The sequence below is a fragment of the Ostrinia furnacalis genome, unplaced genomic scaffold, assembly GCF_004193835.3.
Source record: "Ostrinia furnacalis isolate ACB-3 unplaced genomic scaffold, ASM419383v2 OfSCF0710, whole genome shotgun sequence".
Classification (NCBI taxonomy): domain Eukaryota; kingdom Metazoa; phylum Arthropoda; class Insecta; order Lepidoptera; family Crambidae; genus Ostrinia; species Ostrinia furnacalis.
The window spans coordinates 2,661,064-2,687,375 of record NW_021130949.1 but is presented as its reverse complement, the minus strand read 5'-3'; the positions used below and the strand labels follow the sequence as shown (position 1 = coordinate 2,687,375).

Sequence of the window (26,312 nt, the reverse complement as noted above, 5' to 3'; positions counted from 1 at the left end):
ATTTTCTACTAACAAAATATCTCATAATTCATATTTTTGTGCTTCAGAATCATAATCTTTCTACAGTAGGTAAATTCTGTTAATATTTTTTTCGATAAGATTTGAGCTACCAATATACTTACAAAATTATAAAAATAGATGCCTTTCCAATAAGAGTAGGTATTAGATCAAAGGTTTATATAGTCGATAAAATGATAACTAAAATGGAATTACATTCTCCTAAAATTATTGACTGATTTATTGACATAAAGCAATCTTCTAATACCTTACGACAAACTCCGAAATATTTTAGCGATTATCCGATAAACTTCAGATATTTCTCTTTCAAAGACGTGATTTCTTTTTTACAAGCATTTTGCTCTATTTTAGGTGCGAGTTTAATCTTTTGCTATAAATCTGTCAGGTTCTTAATGTCAACTGCAGTTAATATGTTGTATAACTTGTTTAACAGCACTTGTGTGTAAATAATATTATCTTGTTAGTTGTTGGTACGATGCAACAAACGTACTTACATGATATTCATGATGCTTGAATTTTTATTCTGCTTTCGTTTAGCCCCTATGTTTGGGATTAATGGAACAACATCACTTTTTTTTACACTAGGCTCCATTAAAAATACCTATCTAATATTTTTTCAACACGCAGAAAATATTTAAAAATAAAAGTTCGTATTAACGCGGAATTTTAGTTTTCGGAATACTTACTATATTGGCTGGTAATGATTTATGACAGACATTGTTACTGTCAATAAGAAGTTAAATAGCTCTGTACTAACGTGCCTATCTCCTTAAAATGAGTCATCGCCTAAGATCCGACTTTTGGAATCAATATGCATAAGACCATCAGTTTAACTACAAAAGTAAAAGTAACTAAATTAGCTACCGCTTTAGACTGGGAAGCAACATTTCGCTTACCTAATGTTTTGTTTCCAGTTTGATAAAGAGAATATCACACAGGTTATAAGACACCTGAAGATCCGATTGAGCCAAGGCTGAAACATAATGTGGCATGAGCCAATTAGTAAGTAACCATGATTTTGATCTCACTTTCTACCTCTTTAAAAAAGATTCACGGAAATTATTAAAAACAAAAGCCGGTAACTGTCAAGTGTCCAAATGTGACGAGCATTTAAAAAGGACCAGTCATATCCCCACAATTCCTTATTCTCAAAAGTGGCCTGCGATCATCAGTCTTAATTCTTGCCCGGCGTGCCTGACATAGCGCCCGGTGCGCCCATTAACTCAAAAAGATGCTGTCAAAACGTCTGTCAGTCATCACGACCAGCATCCTTCGGGTAAATATCCAGTATTAAGTGGCAAAGCGCACGCTTTAATCGTACCTAATTGGATAATCACTATAATACAAGCTTTCTCTGATCTGAAGGAGGTATTGTGCTGTAAAAATCTGTAATCTAGCTGTGATTATAGGTGTACGTTTTATAGCGCAATGAAGTTATTTTAACGCGTCACGAAATCTTGTAAGAGTCGATTTCTAGAGTCAGTTAATATACTTCATTGCAAATACACATTACTTTAGAATAGGTTCTTAATCAAAACCTTTTGAGGGTTGATGAGGTTTTTTTTTTTTCATGCAAAAACTAATAAGGCAGATTTCATAAAACTTCAGTGTTAAATCTTGCACCTTAATCAGGACAGGACATACGCTGCTACGAGCAGAAGTTCAATAATAAGAAATATCCTCAGCAAGAACCGAACTGGCAGACGCAGTAATGCATTCAACTTTCAGCCCCCTAGACAAGTGGCAAAACGTGACAGTTGTAATGTCGAAAGATGGTCCAAAGGCCTTTTTTGTACAGTTACAACGGATTCGATTTTCGATTCGATCAAAAAGTACTACTTGTCTAGACCTATAGGACTCAACTGCTAGACTTAAGCCCCCTCCAACCTCACAAAGACCGATTCTTTTGTATCCCGCCGCCGCTTCCCGCAACCCTATTTATCGCTGGTTGCTAATAAGCCGCAGCATTTAAAACTAACTCTTATTGATGTAAAAATGTTGTTCGTAGCGCGTATGTTAATACACAACTTGACAGTTTCAACAATAAGGCTGACTTTTAATTGCTGTGTTTTATTACGACCGGGGGCCTTATTAGACGAACGCGGACTCGTAGGAACCTTATATTTTTGTAAAGAATGTTCTATTGTCTTGAAAACTCTATATGTTGAGGGTTAAAAACCTTTTTAATGCAGTCTAGATGTTCCCCAGAGAAGCGAAGTAGTGATTACAGTTTTCATGGCTAAGTGTTTGCGACTCTCTTTCCTTTGGGAATATCTAACGGCTTAAGCTTTAGAAGCATTTTAATAGCAAAATGGTATATGTATTTTTAAAAAACTTAAAAGACTCGGCGGACATCAAAACTGTTTTCAACCGACAGGTACCATCAAAGTTTAAATCTCTTTCATATCGATGTCAAGTATGTACTCTGTTGTAACTATAGGTACTGTCGTCGGTCTTAGAAATGGTCATACAAGTTTTACCAACATTTTACGTGCACCTTCCACGTATCAGCAATGAAACACTTTATCTGGTCTAGACATGTTTATGTCAAATAAACACGTGCATTAAATTTAATAAAGCCATGCACGAAAAGCGTCGGCGCAGTTACCTCCATAACTCTAGGGTTCTAGCCAATAAAACATCCTAACATAATCGTACACGAGAAACACTGATGTATAGATGGCGCCACTGCGTGTGAGCCAAATCATAGGGCTGTTTATTAAGTGAAAGCTTAAAATCCCGAAAAATAATATACGAATCTATTAATTAACTAGCGGCCGCCCGCGACTTCGTACACGTGGATCCCGTTTTACCCCCTTAGGGGTTGAATTTAGCAAAATCCCATCTTAGTGAGCACCTACGTTCTAAAAAGAAAATTTGAGACTTCTAGCACTTGTAATTTCTGAGATTTCGTGTTGAGTGAGACAGTCAATCAGTAAACTTTCGCTTTTATATATATAGATAGTATCAGAATGTAGGTATGTATCTGACATGGCTCATTAGACTGACTTACAATGCACCCTGTGAAAACTGAATAACAATTCCTTTAGAAAAATCTGGTTGATTTATGTAAAGCTAACTTCAAATTGGGTATTGATTTCAGGTCCATGGATGCGTCCGTGTTTCTGCTATGCATACATATTACACATAATAAGTAAGTACTGCTTATATTATTATTTTTTGTTCTGAATTTACCCCGGGAGTTGAAATTACCATGAAATGACCATAAAAGATTACAAAAATTTGGCAACCCTAAACAGGAACAAGCTCGTAAAGATCTTATTTCGCATTTAACCGATCATAAAGTATGATTTAAACACTTTGTTGGTAATAAATAACTGCGTACATCAGACAAGAACGTGCCAACGTGAGTAAATGATACGAACACAATCTGTGTGTGATTAATGGATTTTTTAATAACGCAGCTTCCTAATGATTCGACGTGGATTTATGATGGGGAACAATGCTGCTTTTTTGCATTTTCATGTTACTTACATTTATTGATCACGATAAAAGTGCCCAATTATCAATGACGATTAATTGGTTGAAGATAAATTGTCTGTCTTGAATTTGTTGTTTTCTTTTATTCTTCATTGCGTATTAAGCGCGTGCATAAGGCGGTAAATCAAAACTTTACATGCACGAATTGCAATTCATTACATAAAATGCTATTATGATTATTGGGAAGGGTACGTGCTAATGCCGTAACTCTGTGGTTGGAGACTTAGGCTGGGTTGCACCATTTTAATTTAACTTTGACAACCGTCAAAAATCTTTCAAACTCCATACAAAAAGCGCCGGTTATTGTTACGGTTAAAATAAGGTGGTACAACTCAACCTTAGACTCTGATATTCGGTCCGGGATTCGATTCCCTGTTTAGTCACGCGGATATTGATCAATCTAGCACTGATATGAGCGACCATGATATCCATTTCAGAAAAAAATGCAACCTCTTTAAGAAGTAAGGCTACTCTAACATTACCAAGAAGGTTTAGTAAATAATTAGGTCCATGTTCTAACCAGGATTTTGTTCTTCGACATAAACAACAATCGTTTAATACGTTTGTTCGATGTAGTCAAAACTACTACTTCTCTCGCCAATCCCAAATAACAACTATTAATACAAACTTGGAGCAACAGAATCGAACCGTGATAAATCTGAACGCATTGCGAACTTCGCCTGCACCGTATAGCTGGCAACACAAGCATCTAATTTAAACTTCATTCTTAGTGAAGATCACATACAAACTAAATCCAATTTATACTCTTATAAAGACAAGAAGAGTTTAAAGGTATTTTCTCATTGCTACATGTCGTACCTCCCGCGTAATTTAAGTGACTTAGGCTGAATTGCACCACCTAACTTTTACGGTAACTATAACGATAACCAGTTTTTTTATGGAGTTTGACAAATTTTTGACGTATGTTAAAGTTTAAGTAAGATGGTGCAACCCAGCCTTAAAAATGTAAACTAACAGTATTTTGAGGCTTTGCATTTTCCGTCCACTGATACTCGTAAGTTGCAGAAACTAAGATATGACATCAAGCAGATTATGTATCTTGAAAGTATCAATAGACTCTAAAATTAACATTTCAATCACAAATTGCCTACAAGCCAATAGATAAAATATGTGATAAATTAAGAGTTTACCTGATTTTAATACAGTTTAATAGCCTTTTTAAAAGACAGTCGTTAGCTGGACACTAATCTCCATTTTGATTCTTCCAAAAGTCACAGACTCTCGTTCAATAAAGTCACAAAACAGACATTTACGGCTCTATTGTAAACAGATTAACACAGAGGTATTTTAACCACCGCCTAAATCATTAACCAGAAACGTTAAACCGATCTCAACGATATAATCTCATTAGCAGACTTTGTCAAACTACTTAGAGGGGACCTCAAGCCTGCAGCTAACGACTACACCATAAATACTCATATACCACTTATTAAACACGACTAACTCAATTAATACTCCATTATATTGACACATCGTATTTAGCTCTACAGATAATGAGCTTTATGACTAGCGACACAAATAGCATTTTTGCTCAAGAAAGCTGGTAGGAAACTAAATATTCAAACGCGTGGTTATATCCCGCGCGTGACATTGTCGCCAAGATTAAATGAGAAAATTTTATAATTTAAGGGGTGTGAAAAACAGATCTTACGAAAAATATTTTCATGTAAAATGATTTAAAGGCGAATCGTTTACCCGCATTGTTAAAAAGTTATCAGATCTCATGGAGAGCTAGCTATGCTTCGCCTAGGCGCAGAACACCGACTTTTAGTTGTCCGATAGTTGGGCCCAATTCTAATTTGTATGAACAATCGGCCGATACCAAATCGATGTAATATGCGCACTTTCATACATCACCATACTGATCAACAACCCGACTCAAATAGCGGCCAACTAAAAATCGGTGACGTGCGCCTAGGAGTTAGTCAAAATATCGATACCTCTGGGCTCAAAGGTCGTAAAGGACAAAGTACGACTTTTCAGGAGAAGCAAAAAACGATTTTTTATTTTTTTATTCGACAATAACTTTTTTGTTTTTTGAGCTATTAAAATATGTCCTAAGAAGAAAGTGCTTAGAATTCGCAGCATTTTCCGAGGAAGTATTGAAAAACTGGACTAGGGCAGTATTTACTGAGATAGATTTCCTTTACACCCTCAAAATTACAATAAAAAGACCTTTACACCCCTCAAATATTCGTCCTAGGCAAGTTACTCAGGGCGTAAGTCTATTTTTATTTTACAAAACTACAAAATCAAGGTAATAAAGGACAATTTACAGAGTTTTATAGGTTTTCATAGGTCGTAACGGAACACCCAGGTAAGGTATTATGCAAGGGCAAATTGATAATTTAGCTTAAATATTTAATGTTTTATGATATTTGATATGTAATGTACCATTTCTTCACATATTTTTAATGAATTATAGTATTTTAAATGAAATCAAATGATTTTTCGTGGCTTCAAAATTTAATGCACACAATGAAAATGACAATTATGAAACTATTATTTAAGCAATCAGAAGTTTTGATATCTTCGAACTAGAAGATACCATTTCCGATATAAGAGCGATTTTAGAAAATAAATATTATGACGTTTTTAAATAAAACTTCATAATAATGTCTACTTTACACGAAAAGCCGAAACCAATTTAATTTTATTTATTGAATCATTATTACTGTTTCGAAAAACTACAAATGGCGGACTTAATTCTATAGGGCAGTTTGTCAACCAGTTGACCTTATGATACTGCAGATAGGATAGAATTATTAAGGACAAACGAAAACCAAACTATGATTATTCTAAATTCTAAATAGATTAAACATTGTTATTCATAATAGCTTGAAATTATGTCATTGTACTTGGTACAAAAGTAGAAATGTTAGGTAAGTACTAGGAAGTTTTTCATTCCAGTAAAGTATTATATACTTACTTTACTCTTACATAATACAGTTTTTAAAAGTATTTTTTTTAATATAAAAATATAACTTCAAAATAAAGTACTTCACGCTTTTTAGTTAATTAAGTCTCAACTGACACTATAGTACATATTTTGCCATGTTAAGCGTAAATATTTTTCCTACTAGTTATACTTTATTAGCCGATCCAAATAACTTTAGAAACTAGACTTATTTATTATAATTGTTTCAGTCAAAACTCAAAAGAACGTTAGTCATAATTACTAGGAAATCATTAAAAACAATTGTAAAGCGTAGCATTTGTGTGATTTATGCATACAAAACATACATACACTCGAAAAAACATAACCCTCCTTCTGCAGTCGTATAATAATGACACCTTATGGTACTACAGTAAGGTGACTTATTTTTCTCATCTAGCATTTTCATTTTTCAAATTTGTGTGATGACTATCCTAACTTAATTAGGTAATACGTTATTTTATAGCATGTTTTCATTTTGTTAAATCATCTTTTAATTACCTTTTACCTGACAAATACCTAATTTCGTCAAATATGAGAAATAATAAAAAGCATCATTACTTTACCCGATGTGGATAGATGTCATCATTTTTTAATGTACAAATCACATAATCGTTACACTCTAAAATAGTTTTATTACATATTTTTGATGATTTTTTAGTTCTTTCGTTTGTTCTAAACGCACATACTTAAATACAATAAGAAACGTCTATAAAATTTACCTACTCAGTAGTTTTAATATCCTCTCTTTGTAGATTTTTAAAATATTTGTTTAGATAATCTAAGGCCGTAAAGGACAAATTATTTAGACTTTGGTATGAAAATTTGGGTTGTATAGGACAATAGATTATACTACATGTACATTATACGCCCAAAAATTTGTGTTTACTTGTTCTTTACTACCATGCTAACTGTACTAAAAAAACAATTGGTATTTACATCCCAATTTTCACGATGAATTCTGTTTAGCTTATCGAATATGATGGGTCGTAAAGGCACTTTTTTTGAGAATTTCGACAAACTAAATATACAGATCGATAGAGAATTAAATTCTGAGTACAACTGTATAAATAACTCATTTTCGGTATTTTGTCATAACAGCGAATCAACTGTCACATATGGGCGTAAGGTGAATTTATTAACTGTTCATTGCATGTTTGTTAATAATAGTGCTTGTAGTAAGTACCTAAACGGCCAATCCACATATTTTGACTAAAGTGTAGACAGTAGAGCCTCCCGTACCACCAGATAAAAATATGTAAAAAATATAAACAAAATGTTTCAAAATTATTTATTTTCTTTTTATCATAACAACTGTTCTCATCCTGACTTGTCAGGAAGAAATCACTTCTATAATTTACCAACATGGGTTTTAGTGCAGAGAAACTACTAAAGTACTAAAGCAGGATGGCTGACCTACAAGCGTCAACAATGATTGCTCCGTAACTTTCCGCAGACATTAATGGTAGCGAACTAATATCAGAAATGATTAGCTCCGTTAATGCGTGTTAAATACAAAACCACGACAAAACTTTCCACTATACAGGGTGTGCCGGACAGGTAAGAACTTGGACCTAAACTATACTTAACGTAAACTTAAAGTAAACTTTTTTTTAAATAGTATAAAACCAGCATTTTTGTACCGTAGCCCCGTAGGTACTCCTCAATATAAGTACAATTAGGGTAGGTATATTTTCTTAAAAGAAATTTTTACATGTGCAAACGGACATAGCAAAATCAAGAGTTGTCAATGTGTAATTAATTTGACGAGCTATATCCACAAGCGAATTTTACATTAAAGTGGTTTTCGATAAATTTCATAAATTACTTACACCCATAAATTGTATTATTTGAAGTCGGCAATAAAGACACAAGATATCGGGAATTCAATTTATATTTGAGACGTAATAGTAATAACGTCTCGTTACCCGTGTATAGGCATGTGAGTGTCGAATGTAAGTAATATTACCTCTTTAGACCTAATTGTACAGACGACAGCACTTCAAGCTACACTGTAGGATCTTATTTAGTTGGAATAGTGTCGATTTTTGGTACTCAGGTATAGGCGTAATTACGATTCGAATTGTTCGCGTAGGGACAATGAGGTTAATATCAATCCAATTTCATTGAATTACCCAATATTATATGGCAGATATGTTATTGAGCATTACTGAAGATTCATGAACTTGTGACTAGTATTACAAAACGACACCTGAGTATGAATCTGGGCTGAAGAATAATTCACTCTATTGAACCAATCTCAAGTCTTTAGGTTAAATCTGGTTTTGATTGTCATTTCCTAAAACGACTATTTAAACTTGGTTTCGAATGAGGGCGATCGTTTTAGTGCTCACCAGTTAACGCCACTGTAGAGTAAGGTCCTGTCACTTGCTAGTCGCGAAGACAGTGGCACCAACTGGTGAACGCTAAAGTGATAGGAGGACTATCGCATTTGCACTCATCAAGATGGCGCCACTGTAGAGTAAGGTCCTGTCAATCGCCGGGGGTGCCAACTGTTAAGTATAAAAACGATAGCCCTCATTGATAAAAGACGATAATGGCAATACATAGCGAATAAAAATTTACACTTAGGCTGGGTTGCACTATTTTACTTTAACTTTAAGAAACGTCAAAAATCTGTCAAACTTCATCAAAAAACATCGGTTACGGTTCAAGTTAGGTGGTGCAACTCAGCCTAAATTACACAAATTACAGACTAACAACATTAACTGTTGTTGATGTGATGTAATAAAAATGTTTGAGGAAGTTCTAGTGAATACTACCGCAGTGGCGTAGTAGATCGCCTTAGCGCAAAGGGTCAATTCCCAGGTGGGTCAAACTAGATGCGATATAATTTTTCTTGTAATAAATTATTCACTCACTCATAACATAGTAAAGGTTGAACAAAATTATATGCATCAAAAATATAGCTGCAAATATACCTACATAATGTAGGTCCGGCCCTAACCACAATGCTCCCCTATAGATTATTTGTGTCAAGGGGACACAAGTAGCGTCCATGTTAGCCCTTTCCTTTAAGAAGGTATATCATCCAAATGTGGTTCACGCGTCAAGTCATTTTCAATCAGAGAACCCGAACTTGCCTTCTCAATCTGAATAAAAATAAACCAATTATACCTCCCCTACTGGATTAAGTGACCTCCCGATTAATTTATATAATGCTTTAAAGGCGGGCCACCATCAACGGTTTGAGCCCTCATTTACACGGTTGATTTACTGGTTCACACGTCGGCCGATACACAGACCACTTGGGTTATAGACTCCCAATGTGAACTATGGTTTTGAGAAGCATTAATGTAATATGATACAAAAAGATTTGCGTATTGTTTTAATCATTTATTTTCCGTGCCAATAGCTTTGATAATATTGCAAGCCGACCAGCTAACTAACTATCATAAAAAGCTTAATTTTATTGCTATGAAAAATAAAGTTGAGTTCAAATGCTGAGATACCTATTCCTCGAAGCGCACCCATATTGAGACGCACCTAATGAAGCGCACCTACGTTTACTTTATGTAGACTAAGATGAATAAAAAGTAGAGATGAAACGGATAGTTGTTTGGCCGGATACCGGATACCGGATATCCGGCCAGCTGTTAGGCCGGATAGCCGGATATCCGGCGGCCGGATAGTTGGCCCATTGTCTCGTTGCATGTTGTGACGAGTATAGCGCCGCACAGGTGCTTCGAACGCGATCTGTGGGTCTATTAGTAGACTAGACTAGTCACACTTTTTCGAAAATCGAATCTGTACGAATAGAATGTCAGAGTTTGCCACTTGTATAGGGGGCAGATCAATTCAATTTCGGTTGCAATCGTGAGTGTGTGATTGAAAATTAAATTTGAAAATTTAATTAGTTGCATCATGTCATCAGACCATCCAGTGAAAAAAAATCGCCTATTTTAACAGATATTTACTATTTATGTTCGTCATTAGAGTGAATAGCCCAGAAAAAGAAATTAGTTTTGAAAGGCCTTAATATGTCTTTTTTGTAACTTTTTGAACTTTAAATAAAAGCCGTCAGTATTGTAAGCCATTTTATTGATATTTACCTCAAAGATTAATGTATTTCATTTTATTAATAGGAAATTGTCGTAGTTTTTAATATCCGGTATCCGGCCGAATAGTGAGTTACTATCCGGTATCCGGCCGGATAGTAAATTTAGGCCGGATATCCGGCCTACCGGATAGTTACCGGATATCCGTTTCATCTCTAATAAAAAGTAACATAACATAGGTGCGCCTGTAAGAATAGTTTAGGTGCGCTTCATAACATACGCTTCAAAATGGGTGCGCTTCGAGGAACACCTCCAAATGCTGCTATAGTCAGTATTCATCAGGCTCTATTTACACCGTTACCATTATCAACGGCGTTTTATATTATTTCCCTCAATATTTATAACTCTTGAACTAATCATCAGCTTAATTAAGCGACTCACTCGAGTTACGGAAAGGACTGGCCTTTGTCCTGCAGTGGACGTCATTTGGCTGAAACGAACCAACGAACTCGAGTTACATTAGAATTTAGAACGTTACTTGAAGCTTTGCCATTTATTCACAAAGTGTGCAATCTATTCCTTAAGTTAGTCTGCGGGCCGATCTCACTTAGCAATGATTTATACGCAACATCTCCCCCGCCGCGCCGGCGCATTATCGGACCGCGGCTATCAACTTCGGGCACCGTTTATACATATAACCTAACTCCAGAAGGTATAAGGCGGATTATGACTACTCAAATAATTATGGATATCAGGTAATAAATACTTTTGGCTTTTGATCTGGAGATTGATCTGTTTTGGAACTAAGTTAATTAATAAGAAAGGAAAAAGGCAGTAGAAATAAAGTAAGCTGTATTACGAAAAGACACTCAAATTCTGAATCTATACGCATGAGAATAGATAAAAATTCAACCAATCATTGGCTCGAGTTGCAAACAAAAATGGCTCTAGATATTGTACACAACTAAGCACAAACTCATTCATTTTCAAGCTTACATAAATATTCGTACTTAAATTGACAGAAATTATTATGCCAAAAGATGTTCCCAGTGACTGGTTAATGTCTATTCGTAAAATGACAGTTAGATCAACGTCCAATTAATGCAGGCTTTTAGACCTGGGATTAATAATTGTCAATGCCGTTTATTTATCCAAATATTCAAACTTACCTGAAAGTGTCACAAGAATAATTGTCGTTTTAATGAATGGAATACATTTGAATATTTTAGCCGTCGCCTTAACACAATTTTCTTAAAAGCCTGTCTCAAGATATCTGACACTGATGCGAACGTTGAATACTTCTAATAAAACCATTTTTATGAATGAGCGACCTAACTGCGTAATACCATGATAAAAAATGTAAGAAATTATGGCCACAGGAGATTCCTCTAACTCAATTTGCTCCGGTTCCGGCGCTCTGGCAATCTTTAAATTAATTATTTAGATCAAGGAGTCTTAACGAGCCAATATCGATAACTAAATTCAAATTGAGGGTTTGATGTTAAATCTCTTGTATTTGGAATATTTTTGACGAAACAAAAATACTCTTAGCTGATGTTTAAATTACAACACTCTTATCTGACTTAGGTAGGTAGGTACACTCTTAACTCACATACACCTAACAGTAAGTAGGTAACTATTGCTAACTGGAATTTATGTAATTGTACTAAAATAGAGTTGGTTGAGGTATTATAACTATTTTCCCGACTGTACCAAAAATGAGGGTTATGTTTTTTTATGTAAGTACATATGTTGCTAAAGTCTAACTAATGAAATGTAAATTACGTAGGTACGAGTACTTCGAAACAAAAACACTCTTTGACTCGTCACGTAAAGAGGACTTGTACCAAATGTTCTGAGAATAAGAGCTTAACGTTTCTCCTACGCCTACAAAATAATGCCAAAGATGTCGAACTACATTTACTACAAAAACTAATACCCAGCAAAGCAAACCTCCCCAAAAATACAGCCTCTATTAATCTTATTGGCGGTAAATAGACTCGTAATCAGGTTCACTCATTTACTTCGCTACAGAATATAGCTAAACAATGTGGGGGCTGCAGCTAGGGTTCCCAACCCTCCCGGATTGCCCGGGAGACTCCGGAAATAATGGTTAACCTCCCGACCTCCCGGAGAGAAATATTTTCTCCGGTATTTCTAAAAATTAAATGCATCCATTGCTGCTCGTACTTGTGTATAAATTTTATCTTTAAAAGAACCAATCACATGGACCAGCATTACTAAACTCCAGGATTTATTAAATATTGACATAGACATAGATAGTGACAAATTTTACGATGAGGTTGGACTTTTGCGTGAGGTGCAACCACATCTTATTGAAGAAAATCGAGTGGATTTACGCTGGGTTGACTTCTTTACGAAATCGAAAGACAGAAATCCTTGTCCTGAATAAAAAAAAATGGTCGCGTTTGTTCTTTCCATTCCTGTCTCTATTAATGCTTCATTCAAGCGCGTATTCAGCGTGATGGAGCAACTATTCTCCCGGGTTGATCCTTTCAAGAGTTGGCAACCCTAGCTGCAGCTAATGAGTTTTTGACATAACGAAGTTATCTAACGGCGATGCCGTAGTGACGCGGGGAAATGGTTTTATAGAGTGGATCCTGAGTTCGATTTTCGATCAATAAAAGTAAATTTTCTAAATTGACGCCCGTTATAGAGGTACTTATTCAGTTATTTTTAGCTAAGGGACTGACTAAAATAAAATGTAATGTATTTTTGTAAATTGTTCAACGCAATATGTATTTTGCTATGAATAAATATTTATAATTTGAATTTTTATGACCATTTAATAAGTCGTACGAGATCTAAGGTAGAGTCGAAACTTTGACAATTTGCATTTTTACATAAGCTGTTAGTACCTAAGTATCTAAATCAATCAATAGGTTACAATTAAGTTAATTCATACCTCCTTGAACGTCAATGCCACTAAAAGACTATTTTAAAAGCATCCTTGACAAATCTTTCATTTTTACAAGACGAAAGCAATCCTCTTCATTGCACTTCATTGAGTACACCAACATTGAAACATTTATCACTGTGTACTTTATGAGGCGATGTCGTAAAGTAATTTAGCATTGACAGCGTTTTGCTTGATGCGACACAAACAGCGATCCAAAGCGGCTTTCAATTTATGTGGCGGTAGTGCAAAGCGAAGAAATGAAAGACCAAACGGCGGAAATCACACTACAGCGGATTACAGCTACGCCACTACGCTAAAAATGGGTCGTTCTAAATTCAAAAATTTGAAAATCCCAACTAATATTATAAATGCGAAAGTAACTCTGTCTGTCTGTCTGTCTGTCTGTCTGTCTGTTACGCTTTCCCGCTTAAACCTCGCAACCGATTTTGATGAAATTTGGCATAGAGATAGTTTGAGTCCCGGGAAAGAACATAGGATAGTTTTTATCCCGTTTTTGGAACAGGGACGCGCGCGATAAAGTTTTTCTGTGACAGACAAAATTCCACGCGGGCGAAGCCGCGGGCGGAAAGCTAGTAGTCTATAAACTAATGAACGAAAAACAATCCACTGCTGTAATATTTGAGGATTGATTTTCTTTTGTTTTCGCTGAGAACAGATATTGCTTCTAGCAATAAGCTTCTATTGTCTCCGCTAAGCGTGGTGTAATGTGAAATGCTATTAGCATTTTAATAATTGCACCCTTATTCCTGTGACATACCAGACAAGGTGTTCATGCTGAAAGTTATTTGTTAATTAAAAAGAATGCGTAAACTAGATTATACAGGATGTTAGGTAAATGGGTACATGAGCCGACAGTAGCCCATGTTAACATGGTCATATAAATGGTATGGTGAAGGCAGAAAATTGATATCTTCATTTAAACTATTTTAATTTTCATACAAATCGGATTTTGTAAAATTTATTTTGTATGAAAATTAAAAAAATTAAAATCATGATATCAAATTTCTGAGTTCACCATACCATTTATATGCCTATGTTAACATGGGCTAGTGTCGGCTCATATACCCATTTATACCTAACACCCTGTCTAGATGACCCACGCTGAACTGTCCCACCAAACTCAATGACAGGGGGGCGCTACCATCGTTCAACTATATGGTTTCCAACATGGCAAAAATCGGAACCAGCGATCCAGTATTGACGGTGACGCCCCACTGTCAATGTCATCGATAGGACAGTCCAGTATTTTGGAACTATACCGACATAGAGTCATTTTATAGACTCGTATTAAGAAGTTTCGTTATAGTTGTTGCACATCGGTACAAAATGATAATTCAAAATAAGATTTTCAGCATGTAAGGTGTACTCTCTTTAGTGTGGTCTTACCTTAAAAGCACTCGTAAAGTGACAAACGGCCGGCCCGCTAACGAGGCTGCAACTCTGAGGACTCACTATCATCACACTCACACTATATTAGAAGTAATTATCGGGTAACTTAGTCTCCATTCATTCATCCATTTGCTTTTAATTAGCGTAAAATACACAAGTACGAAATTAACTGTAATGTTAATTACTGCTGTACTTAAATATTAATGCTTTGTACAATTTATATTTAAATGAATAAGATTGAATTAAAACCCCAGCTAGGAAAAATATCATAAGAGTCTTAAGAACACCTACCTAGTTCTTCACCTTATTACGTCACGAAAATAAGGTTTAAAAAATATTACTCACACGATAAGAAACAACACAACTTTGGTGTAACGTAGCGACACATAGTGCCTGAAACTAGAAGAAAATAAAAGTTATTGCCATATTTCAATAAGCATAAACTCAGATACACTTGTAATGTAACGTGAATCCTAATTACGTTAGCACTATGAGCATTTAGGTTTATGTTCAACAAACGAAACGAAAGAAACTACTGGCACCCTTGATTACATAAGTCGTGTACGGACAACACTATTAACGATACATTACTAGACTGGAACTACCAACAAGTTAATATGTCACCGTAACATTGTGAATTCCGTCAGATTATAATCTGACGTAGTTAGATTACAATCTAACCTAACCTAACCCACTATTAGTTTACAATCTCACGCGTTGTATTGTAAACTAACGGAGTTCACAATTTCGCGTTGACAAATACAACACGACTTTGCATGGCCAAAGAATTTAAAACAGTAAGTAATAAATACCAAAAGCTGCATTTTCAGTCTAAAAACCTCGGAGTCTTCACACTTGGAAGCACTAACCCTATGAGCGAGATTAATAGCGAGTGTAAAAACATTACTTTGTACAATGCTTCGCCTTTTTATGGTGCCCCCAACGATTCTTTTTATACGAGCAGCGGTTTCTTTTTGGCCCACGTTTGCTTAATTTTATTGCTGCTGTGCAGTGCTAGTGTAAAGAGATTAAACGATTGTTTTACTAAACGCCAATTAAGATTTTAGCTTTTAAAGCATGAAAGCGCAGATCGTGTGAAATTGAAAACACGAAGGGCTCTTTAATGGTTAGTTTAGTTTAAGAAAATAGTGTTTAGAAAAGACAGCATTAATTAAAATTTTTTTCGTCTATTTTTGACTTAGTACGATCTGATCATTTGTACTATAATTATACCTTTTCATTATTCGTTATGCTAGTCATTATCTTATTTACTTTTTGGGTCCCAAACTCGAGATAAAGAAAATATACGACTAACATTAGGTAGGTAGGTACTTACTTAATTAGCGCTTTGTTATTTCTTAACGTTTCCTCATTTTGTATAAGAATCATAAATGAAGTAAGTAAACATTAACGAAGGCAGCTAAAAAGAAAACGAAGCTCTAATTCATCCTCGCAACCCGCGACCACTTGACACATATAGGCATTTATCTCATCGGGTTAATTTTCCGGGTCAGGCGTCCGGGCAACCGGTCGTTCGGGTGAATTCAATCAGAACCAACAACCTAAGTAATCTCCCCCAGTGAAAACGATTGCGGACGAGTGTGTATTGAGTTGACCGCCACTGGAGTGCCTCCAAGGGCCCTCGCAGTCACCGCAAACTTCTGAACCAACAAAACTGTTCGAGGAATATTGAAATATGATTTAACAATTTTCTACAATCCCGATAAAATGAAATTTAAAATGAAACTCAGTGAAGTGGCTTGAGGTTTTGCGGCTATAAGGCCATCTGGCACAAATCACTATTCTTGTAGAAAAGGACATTGGATCGGTGAATTGTTCTTGATTTCATAGACTATTTTGTCCGTGAAATCGGAAATATTACAGAGAAAAATTGATTTAGATTTATGTAGATTCTCTAGGACTATATCTAGCAATATTCCAAGCTCTGCTTTCAAAGGAACTTCCAATATCCCCAAGCCTACGATATTGTAGTAATCTTGTTTAGAAGTGAATAGCCTACATGCTACCTACCGCATCGAAAATGGCTATGTTTCATACACGTACTATTCACAAACCGACGACAAAGTAACGTAGTATGAAGTGGGCACATTCTGTTCTAAATATAGTGTGTGCTATTGTTGGTACAATGTCCTGGATCAATGTTATGCAATTCTGTTCAATAGTACAGCAAAGACTCTATTCTAGTAGAAAATGTTTATTTTAAAGTTACAGTTTAATATTACGCTTGAAGTCAATCATTGTGTGTCAAAACAGGCTAAATCAGCGCGTTTAAAGGACCACTTTATCGCTATTCTGCGCCTAAAACAAAGCAAAGCTGCGCATTCGTTTAAAGCACTTATAAAGCTTTTGTTCAGCCTTCGTTAGTTCCTTTTGCCGTCATAATAACATGACGTAGTGGATACAAGTAGCCGTTTACATGGGCGTTGCAGGCAACGATTTAAGTGAAACAGACAGCCGACCACTTAACCCTCACCGCTGGTTAAGGGGAAGGCAAAATATTGAACTCGACTTGTTTGAGGTAATAAAAAACTAAGAAGCCAGCGTGAGTGTATTTTTGCTTCGTGTGTTCTTAGGTTATATTTTAGAGGTGGAATAACACTTTCGTTTGTATAAAGAGGATGGAAATTGAGAGCTGAAAGGTTACGTGTAAGAATTTCGCTTGATTATTTTTGTGGATAAGATAAAATAATGCAAGTACTTTCGGAAAATACACACAAGTGTCTTTCCGTATCTCATAATTTTTATTGTGAAACCCATCGAGTAATATTATTTACGATAACGAGTTATTTACACGATAAAAATAACCATAAATTGATTTGAATCATTTAATTTTTTTAAAGATAACACTAAATACCTACGTGTATCAGAAAGGAAACACAAAATTTAGAGAGATATGGCTTCTGTTGAGACCGAATGACCAACAAATTGACTATCACCAAGAAAAAAACGTACCCTTAAATGCATTATAATTGTATCGGCTTTAAAATAGAAAGTGTTAGCTACGACTAATCTCTTTAAGTAATGGTTATCAGTGCACTTCATGACGCCCCACCATATGGACGGAGCGTCGAGTTGACTCAATTATCACACTTACAAGTCTGCTGTCTGTGCGTCCAATATAACTTCCATTCATTCGTGAACCCTGTGTCATGAATACAACGGCAGTATAGACATGAATTGTTGATCAGCCCCTAATTTGGGTTGCTCAGTGTGCTAATAATAGTAATAAGGCTGTACTTTTTGTATTTCTTCGCTATTCAGGTTATGCCTTTACAAAACGAGCGTTTCAATGTGTCTTTCTCTATGTGAAAACCTAACGTAATAACTTTTTACATAAAGCATAAAGTTAACTAGATACTTACGCAATAAATAAGTGTAACAGGAAACTGTTTAAAATTTAGATTTTTTTATCNTTTTTATTAAAAATAAGTACTTACTAGGTACTATCTCTGTCATATCTTATCAACATTATTTAATATCTACCCAAAACAATCTTTATTGCACTTATCTTTTGATATGGTTATCTCATGAAACAACAAATATTTTGAAAATAATAGACATATTCTTCGACATGGATATCCAGCTTTTCTTATTCAACCCAATTTTGGAGGCCATAGAAATGTTCGCTCAAACTATGCTAATCCAAAGATAAACGTGGAACTTTGATCTAACCCTTATCCACACAATAAATTCGAGTCTCGAGATGTCTCGAAATGGATTGCGTAATGTTTTCGAGAAAGCACTAAATGTTTGTCGCCATAAAGATTTGTTGGGACCAGCAGTAAAACCTTATACAGTTCAATAAAAATATGTTAGCATATCTGCCGCAGAGGACCACCTACGATTTGATTTTATTATTGTGACGAAGTGCCCGGATAGTGCTCTTGAGACAATGCAATAGGGACTTCCATTTCGATGCCTTACATAGTGCTAGAGCATTGCATTACTATTTTAGCGGTGCATGTATGTGTAATAAATATGATTTGATGTACAAAATGTCATACTTGTCTGATAGATAGATGTTACTGGTACTTACCTGAAACAAAAAAACATAAATTATTAACATACATAAAGAAAGGATACGAGTAAACTACAAAATGTCTGCTTTAGTTAAATATCCGGGGACATTTTTTTTCAGTCTTAAATTATAAAGTACCTTCTACAATTTTATTATTTCAAAAGGTAAAAGAAACTTTAAAATTTGAACATCGAACTTCAGAACTCTCAATAGTTCACTTTATCATTTCTTCGTCAAAAACCAATTTAACTTTCAAGTTTGTGGGTCACGGGGAGTTCATACATTTGGCTTAGAGCTGACTAATTTGGATAATGTTAATGATGGAAATTCGGGCCAGGAACGTTTCAGCCACTAATATATGGTACTGACTAGTCGGATTTTAGTTGGAAATGGGTTAAGCGTTTTGCACGTTACACTCATTTATCTTGTCCGGTTATCTTGAGAGAGGTCGCCCGTGGATGGTAATGTAGCCCGATGTTCTGCCGATGCCGTCTTTTGAATATTTTAAAACGTATTGTTCAAAGAAAGAAAAGCCTATTACGTCACTACTTTTATTAGTAAACGGGTTACTGCGGCGTGGTTTTACCATTTATTTGCAGAGTAACGTAGAAGCAAATAAAAGATAATTAATATGCCTAAACACGGCTTATAGTTAGGTAAGAAGGTAAAAATGGGACTTAAGTAAACTGAGGTGGAGTTTATTTTGAGGCTCTGAATAAACATTTAATGTGACGTTTTTTGTAAAAAACAATGTTTAATTTTCCTGACCATTTTTATCATTGTTTCATAAAGAAAGACAAGCCGCGTCCCACGATTTCCTATCGCATTCGATTAGCCGAAATTATCGTACTAAATTAGAGATATCGGATACACGGTATCTTCAAACAAAACAATATTAACTTACATCATTAGGAGGTCGTATCAGGAATAGATGGTTAATTATCTTATAATCACCGGAGGGTCCGGGCATTGGCTAGATGAATCGTTGCTACGGCTTAATGTCTTAATATAATAGGCCTTAGTAATATATTGACGATCCCGATCAAACTCGCATTGTTATGTTGTGATAAGCCGTATTAGACAAAGCCAATTTAGGACGGTAACAATGTTATTGTTATTAAAGGACAATATAAACTTATGTCTTTAAAGTAGAACATAGCGGTAGCATTATCTATATTACTGACATGGTAAAAAACACGTCTTGTTTTAGCTAAAAAGCGCTTACTAAGCTTTAAGTAAAACATCTTTGGTAAGAACACCTTCAAGATTTTTAACTAAGAAGCCAAAACTCAACATCAAGCCGATTGTTTGTAATTCAATGTAATGTCGCACAGCCTTGAGCCTCTTCTTGAGATTAAATTCATACTTGAATATCGTTTCTGTTCTTCCCTCCAAACCATTTAAAACCGGACAAGTGCAGCTCTTTTAATTACTTCCACAATTTTAAGCACTGGAACCGAAAATATTTTCTTAAAATCAAGAACAAAGGTGGAAAATCAAAAGAGGTCGAGACGATAAATAAACTCAAAAATGGCGTTCCCTTATTCTCAGTAGTTGAGATATTTTCTGTGACGGATAGACGGACAAAGCGAGATCAATACGGCCCTCAGCCTTAAACCGTTTCCGCGACTTCTCCTTTGTAAATACCCGCATTGTGTAGCAATAAAATTGCGAGGTTTTATAAAAGAGGTTTTTACCTACGAGAATTTTCTTTCGGTTCACTCTTAAAGCTTCTGTTCTGCGGGCTGCCGGAGCCGGGACGTCTTTATTTGGCAGCCGAATCATTACTGGTCTGTTTGATATATCTGTTAGCAGTAGATGGGCGATACGATTGGCAGTTGGCACAGCTAAGTGGTCGCCTGTTATGGACAGACTAGACGGTTAGGATGCAACTGAAAGCCCAAACATAATAATTGATTTGTTCCCCATTCGGCACATCTATGATGTTTCAATTCACATGCCGTGGTTAGTAATTGTCAACATTTTAAGAATGCTGTGCCGTTGTTGGGAATGGTAAAGTAGCGTTTAGTTGTTGGATAGATTGATGCTCTACTGAAAGCTAAGCGATGAATTTTTAGTTCATTCCTACGAAGCTATTAAATATATTTCCTACTTTTGAGTAGTAGAGTAGTTTTTATTGGCGGTCAAGCTGTAGATCCTGGCTGCACATGAGTTGCAGCGGTGGGAATGAGAAGTGGGAAAAGTCTCTAGTCTTGAGTATTGTTGCGTGTAGGTAGATAAGTATGCATTGATGGACATAGAGCTAGGTGATTGACATTTTTGAACATAGCTTGCTGATCTATTTGCTGACTTCTGTTAGTTAATGTAACGCATCATATCTTTAAAAGCTACAATGTTTTGTGGGTGAGATCCTAATTCTATGTCCACGTTACAGACAGCGCCCCCGTGGGCGGGTGCGAGCGTGAGAAGCAAATAGCCGGGGCCCTCACGTTCCTCCGTCACCTCGGCCAGTTGATTTTAAAGTTACCTTACGTTTTTATTTAAACTCTTTGCCAAAGGTTGCCTAAATTGCCTTATTGTTAGTTGAGGCGACAATAGAACAACAGTTTTTCATGCCAATTCCAGAGGTCGCTAGTATCCCTGTCGGCTGGATTCAACAAAGTTTTGATAAATTAACACTGCCTAACTCAAAGACCTCCAAATCTGAAGAAGCGTCTCGGATCATGAAGAGCCAATAATTTTATTTAATAAATCATTAAGAAATATTTAATCTCAAGTCGAGTATGAAAACAACAAGGCAGATATTTGACAGCAATCCCACCTGGTGTTAAGTGAGATGCAGTCTAGGATGGTACGTAATCTGCCCTGTAAGTGCCTGTTCACTCTCGCCTTGAAAAGGCCCGGATTATAATAATGTTCGGGAAAAACTCGCTCGCATTATAAAAGAGTTTTTGATTTCTTATTTTCTTCTCTGATTTGTAACGTCTAATATGCTACCAAAAAGACGCTATTCTCTCTTATTTTCTTTCTCTCTCACTCTCTCTTTCTTTCAATAGCGTGAGAAACGTGACAGAGAATCAATAATGCATTTATGGTCCTCGTCACTGCTGAGTGCAGTTATAATTGCTCTGAAGCAATCACTGGTTTTATTGTCGCGCGTGACGAATGGCAATTTAAATTAATTTCCTTTGACGAAATAGTTGGATTCATTACGCTGTTATTTTTGTTCTTTTGATAGAGAAATAATTGAATTGAGGACTGATATTAAAACTATTTTACGGGTACTTTATTGCAGACATGCCTAGAAACTTATGGCTCTATTCCTTTAGTCTGGTCCAAAAGTAAATGATTAAATAAGAAGTGTTTGCACGTCAATTGAAGTTTTAGCCTATGGTAACTTGATGCATAATTTGCATGCTATAAAAATTTTGGTGAGTTTAAAAAATATAATAAGACTTTGGCCCGTGTGTGACACATAATCCAAACATAAGTTTGACTCGCTTCCGAACAATGGAAGGCTGTGCGGAGAAAAACAAAGACGAATAAGCGACCACACCATATTGAAATTTCAATGTGTTATATTTATAGCTTAGCTTTAAATCGAACATAATATTTGATTTGCACATGAGCTTAAGCCGTTGTCAAGTAGGTACTTAAGCTACTATAGTAAAGTTACACAGTTCGTAAGCTGCAACAGAGATGTAATGGATATCCGAAATAAGAAAATATCCGTAACCGTAACCGAAACCGATTCAAAAGTTTCGGATAGTTGCGGATAAAGGCGGAGTCTAAATCTTGCTTAATTTAATGCTTTTTAATATTTGTTACTTGTCTGGCATTTCCTGACACAATCTGATATCCCCGCCTGTTTTACCATTATGTAGGTGCCGTCATAGTAGGTACAAAAAGTGCCTATTATGAGTCGCGCAACATCTTGCTATTTGAATTTTAAATTTTTTAACATACCATGTTTTAAGCAAATAAATAAATTATCTTATCTTAAAATTCCAATATCCGTAACCGAAATTATCCGAAACTTTCGGAATCCGAAATGATTTCATATCCGTAACCGAAACCGGTATAATATTATTCTAATGTCCGTAACCGTATCCATAACCGAAACTTCATATCCATAACATCCCTGCTGCAACTGCCGGTGCAGTAACGGCAGTTACATGAAATGAATTCCTCGAAGCTCAAATTGCCGATAGAGTGTAAAGATGCCGCCATTCAATCGACTGGGCTTTGCAGGAATGCGAACATCTCGTAAAGTTCCGGCTTGTTTCGCTTTACCTTTGTTGGGTGCTGAGCTGAATAGTGTCTTGTACTTTTAAGTAGCTTGAAGAATGGAGTTTCAACTGTCAACATCGATGTAATAAACGCGGATTTCATTTCTATATTTAATATTAATATTGAACATTTGTGATTCGATAAAAAAAATTTTAACTTGAAGCAACTTTAATTTATATTTTACTCGTACTAACGATTCTTTTTACAATCTAAATACTTAAAGGTGACTGACTAACTGACATAGTGATCTATCAATGCACAGCCCAAACCACTGGACGGATCGTGCTGAAAATGCTGAAATTAGTGATTTTACGAAACTCCACCCCTAAGGGGGTAAAACGCACGAAGTCGCGGGCAGCCGCTAGTTACCTATATTGTTCTTCTAAAAGATAATAAACTTCGGTAATAATCCTAATTCAATTAATATTTATGTCATCGATAAAGTCTAGCAGTACGGCCTTCAGAAATATGCGTAGGAGAATTCAATTAGTCATTAAATGTATTGTGAGAGCAAAAGGCTATCTACTATGGAACAGTTTCTCAATAATGGCACCCTGCTGCGTGGGGACACTCCATAGAACAGGCCCTATTTCAGGTTAGGGCTGTCAAGCGTCAGGAAAAATCTGGACATGTTATGGCTTTTGGAACGCATATTATTATCTGGAAAAATCAAAAGTTTGTCATCTATTTCCGCTTTGTACTTGAGGTAAGACGAACCTTAAAATTCCTCTGGGAGAAATTTGCCCTTGAGTGAGAGTTTTTAGTAACAGGCTAATTGTAAATCTTTAATCAGGAGTTGCAGCAGTAGCTATGAGTTTAAACTGCCTCAAAATATAAGTCTTACCGTGGTCTTACTAAGTATAACTTAAGCATAGAAACTAGTCTCTTCGGTCTTATCAGTCTAATGGCGGTTTAAACTTTTTGTTTTAAAACGTGGCAACCCTAATCCAGGTTAATTCTCATTAGGTATAGCTGAACAATGCTCGTTAGTTTTTATTAATGGCCAGTTTGTATTTCATACTATCTGTTGGTACGAGCTTTGTGTGCTCAACAATTTGGATTCTGATTATAACTTTCGTTATTTAGGTAGATATTATAGAAGATACATTTGAAATAGAAACTACCTATTTACGCGATATTTTATCTAAATTCATATTTAGATAAAACTCCCACTTGATACTAACTCATTATGTAATTTTTATTGTATACGATTACGTCGATTGCAATGTTTACGAGAACGTACATTTATGACAGTTGTAATGAACCTAAGTATCAGATGCAGGTTTGTGTGTCGCTAACGGGATTAAGGATTAGGGCTTACAATCCCGGTATTGCGGAATATCGGTATTCCGAGACCTTGCGGTATTTTCCAGTCCCGACTTCCCGAGCAATAAAAGAACCGCGGGATCCAGCCGCGGGATTTGTAAGGAACCTAGACTTGGCTGTTATCGGCGATTTCGCGCAAACTGTCATCGCAATAGTTATCATGGTACAATAACTTGTAGGATGATGACTTGTTCGTGACTTGTAGGACCATTCCCACTCTTCGTTATGAAATAAGAAACTACTACAAAAAATTGGACATCAGGCCAGATCAGCGCAGGGACAATAGGCCAAATCGTACATTATTATACTCTGGTAAATTAAATAACAGGAGATCGTTCCCAAGCCATGTTGACTAAAAATAAATGTCCTCATGATGAAATGATCCCGCAAACGCCGGGGTTAAATATTTTTAACTATGCAATTTCTGGGATTGAAAGCCCTACTAGTAATTGGTCTTGCTAACAAGGTGTTAGAACCCCGAATAGCATGCCTTGGGCACCATTCTATACAAACTGCAATAATCACCACCTTACAAGTTCCACGAACCTTTACGGCCCCACTTGACACCATTACACCAAAACTCAACATTAACTTTATAAAAGGCCAAACAGTAACGCCATAAACTTACTAACTTGGTAATAACCCTAAATTTCCAGGGACTAAAACCCATGCTCTTCGGAGTCCTGTTATCGTCATGTTTATAATACAAAATTACGATAGCGTATGAGTCACGCGTGAGAAGAGCGGCGCAGGCGCAGCGTGGGCGAGCCGGTCGCAGGCGCACTTACAAATTACGTTTACCTACTTACCGGTCCTGAGGTCCTAGTAACTCAACTTTGAGCGTTAACGCAGCATGGCGTATTCTATAAATTATGAAGGCGCTCATGTAACAATATAGATTCGTCTTTGAGCATTACATGCGCACTAACAAATTACGTTTACCTACTTACCGGCGGTCCTGAGGTCCTAGTAACTTTACTTTAAGCGTTAACGCAGCATGGCGTATTTTATAAATTATGAAGGCGCTCATGTAACAATATAGATTCGTCTTTGAGCACTACATGCGCACTAACAAATTACGTTTACCTACTTACCGCCGGTCCTGAGGTCCTAGTAACTTTACTTTGAGCGTTAACGCAGCATGGCGTATTCTATAAATTATAAAGGCACTCATATAACTATAGCTTCGACTTTGAGCATTACACAACAACATACCTCTTTGTAATGGTCGGTTTTCCTCCCTCACTGATGTAATGCTCGAAACTGTAACGTTACATTACACGCGAATGCTCCAAGTAACTAAGGGAGCATCTTTATGCTTCACAAGTTAAGCTTATTTTGTTTTTTATCTCCTTTTTATGACTAATAGTCAAAAGTCATTTATCTATGAGTTTCAGTCGGATAATAGTTATGCTTGATTCAATATGTAGCATACTTCTGCAAATCAAATAAATTAACAAAACACCTCAAATGCCTACATTTAAATCAATCATAAAATTGCTTGATTTCAGCTAACATAAATTTTAAACTTTTATTAAGGAAGTTTTACAACCATACAGTCATGTAAATACAAATCAGAGTTTAACGACCGTCTTCAGCCGTCTTCATATTAAAATGTTATACCTACATATTTTTCTCAAAAAGCATATCAATGACGAAATCGTGAAATGCAATATGACAAAGCCACAAGTCTGGAAAAAAAGATAAAAATCACCATAAATCCATTCAAAGCATAGCCACAGGAAATTATTCCGGAAGTCCGGTGTTACAAAAATATATGCGGGCGGAATGGCAAGCGCCCTGAAAAAGTACGAGTGAGAATCATATTCACAAAAATGTGCGCTTCGTGTTTGAATGGGCGGTTTTATTTGT

At 35.9% G+C, this 26,312-nt stretch overlaps 1 protein-coding gene across 2 annotated transcripts in view; it reads right to left on the bottom strand.

Moving 5' to 3' along the window:
- The window catches only part of LOC114349801 (agrin-like), a 215,029-nt gene that overhangs the window by 155,817 nt on the left and 32,900 nt on the right, over positions 1-26,312 (bottom strand). The window lies entirely within an intron of this gene.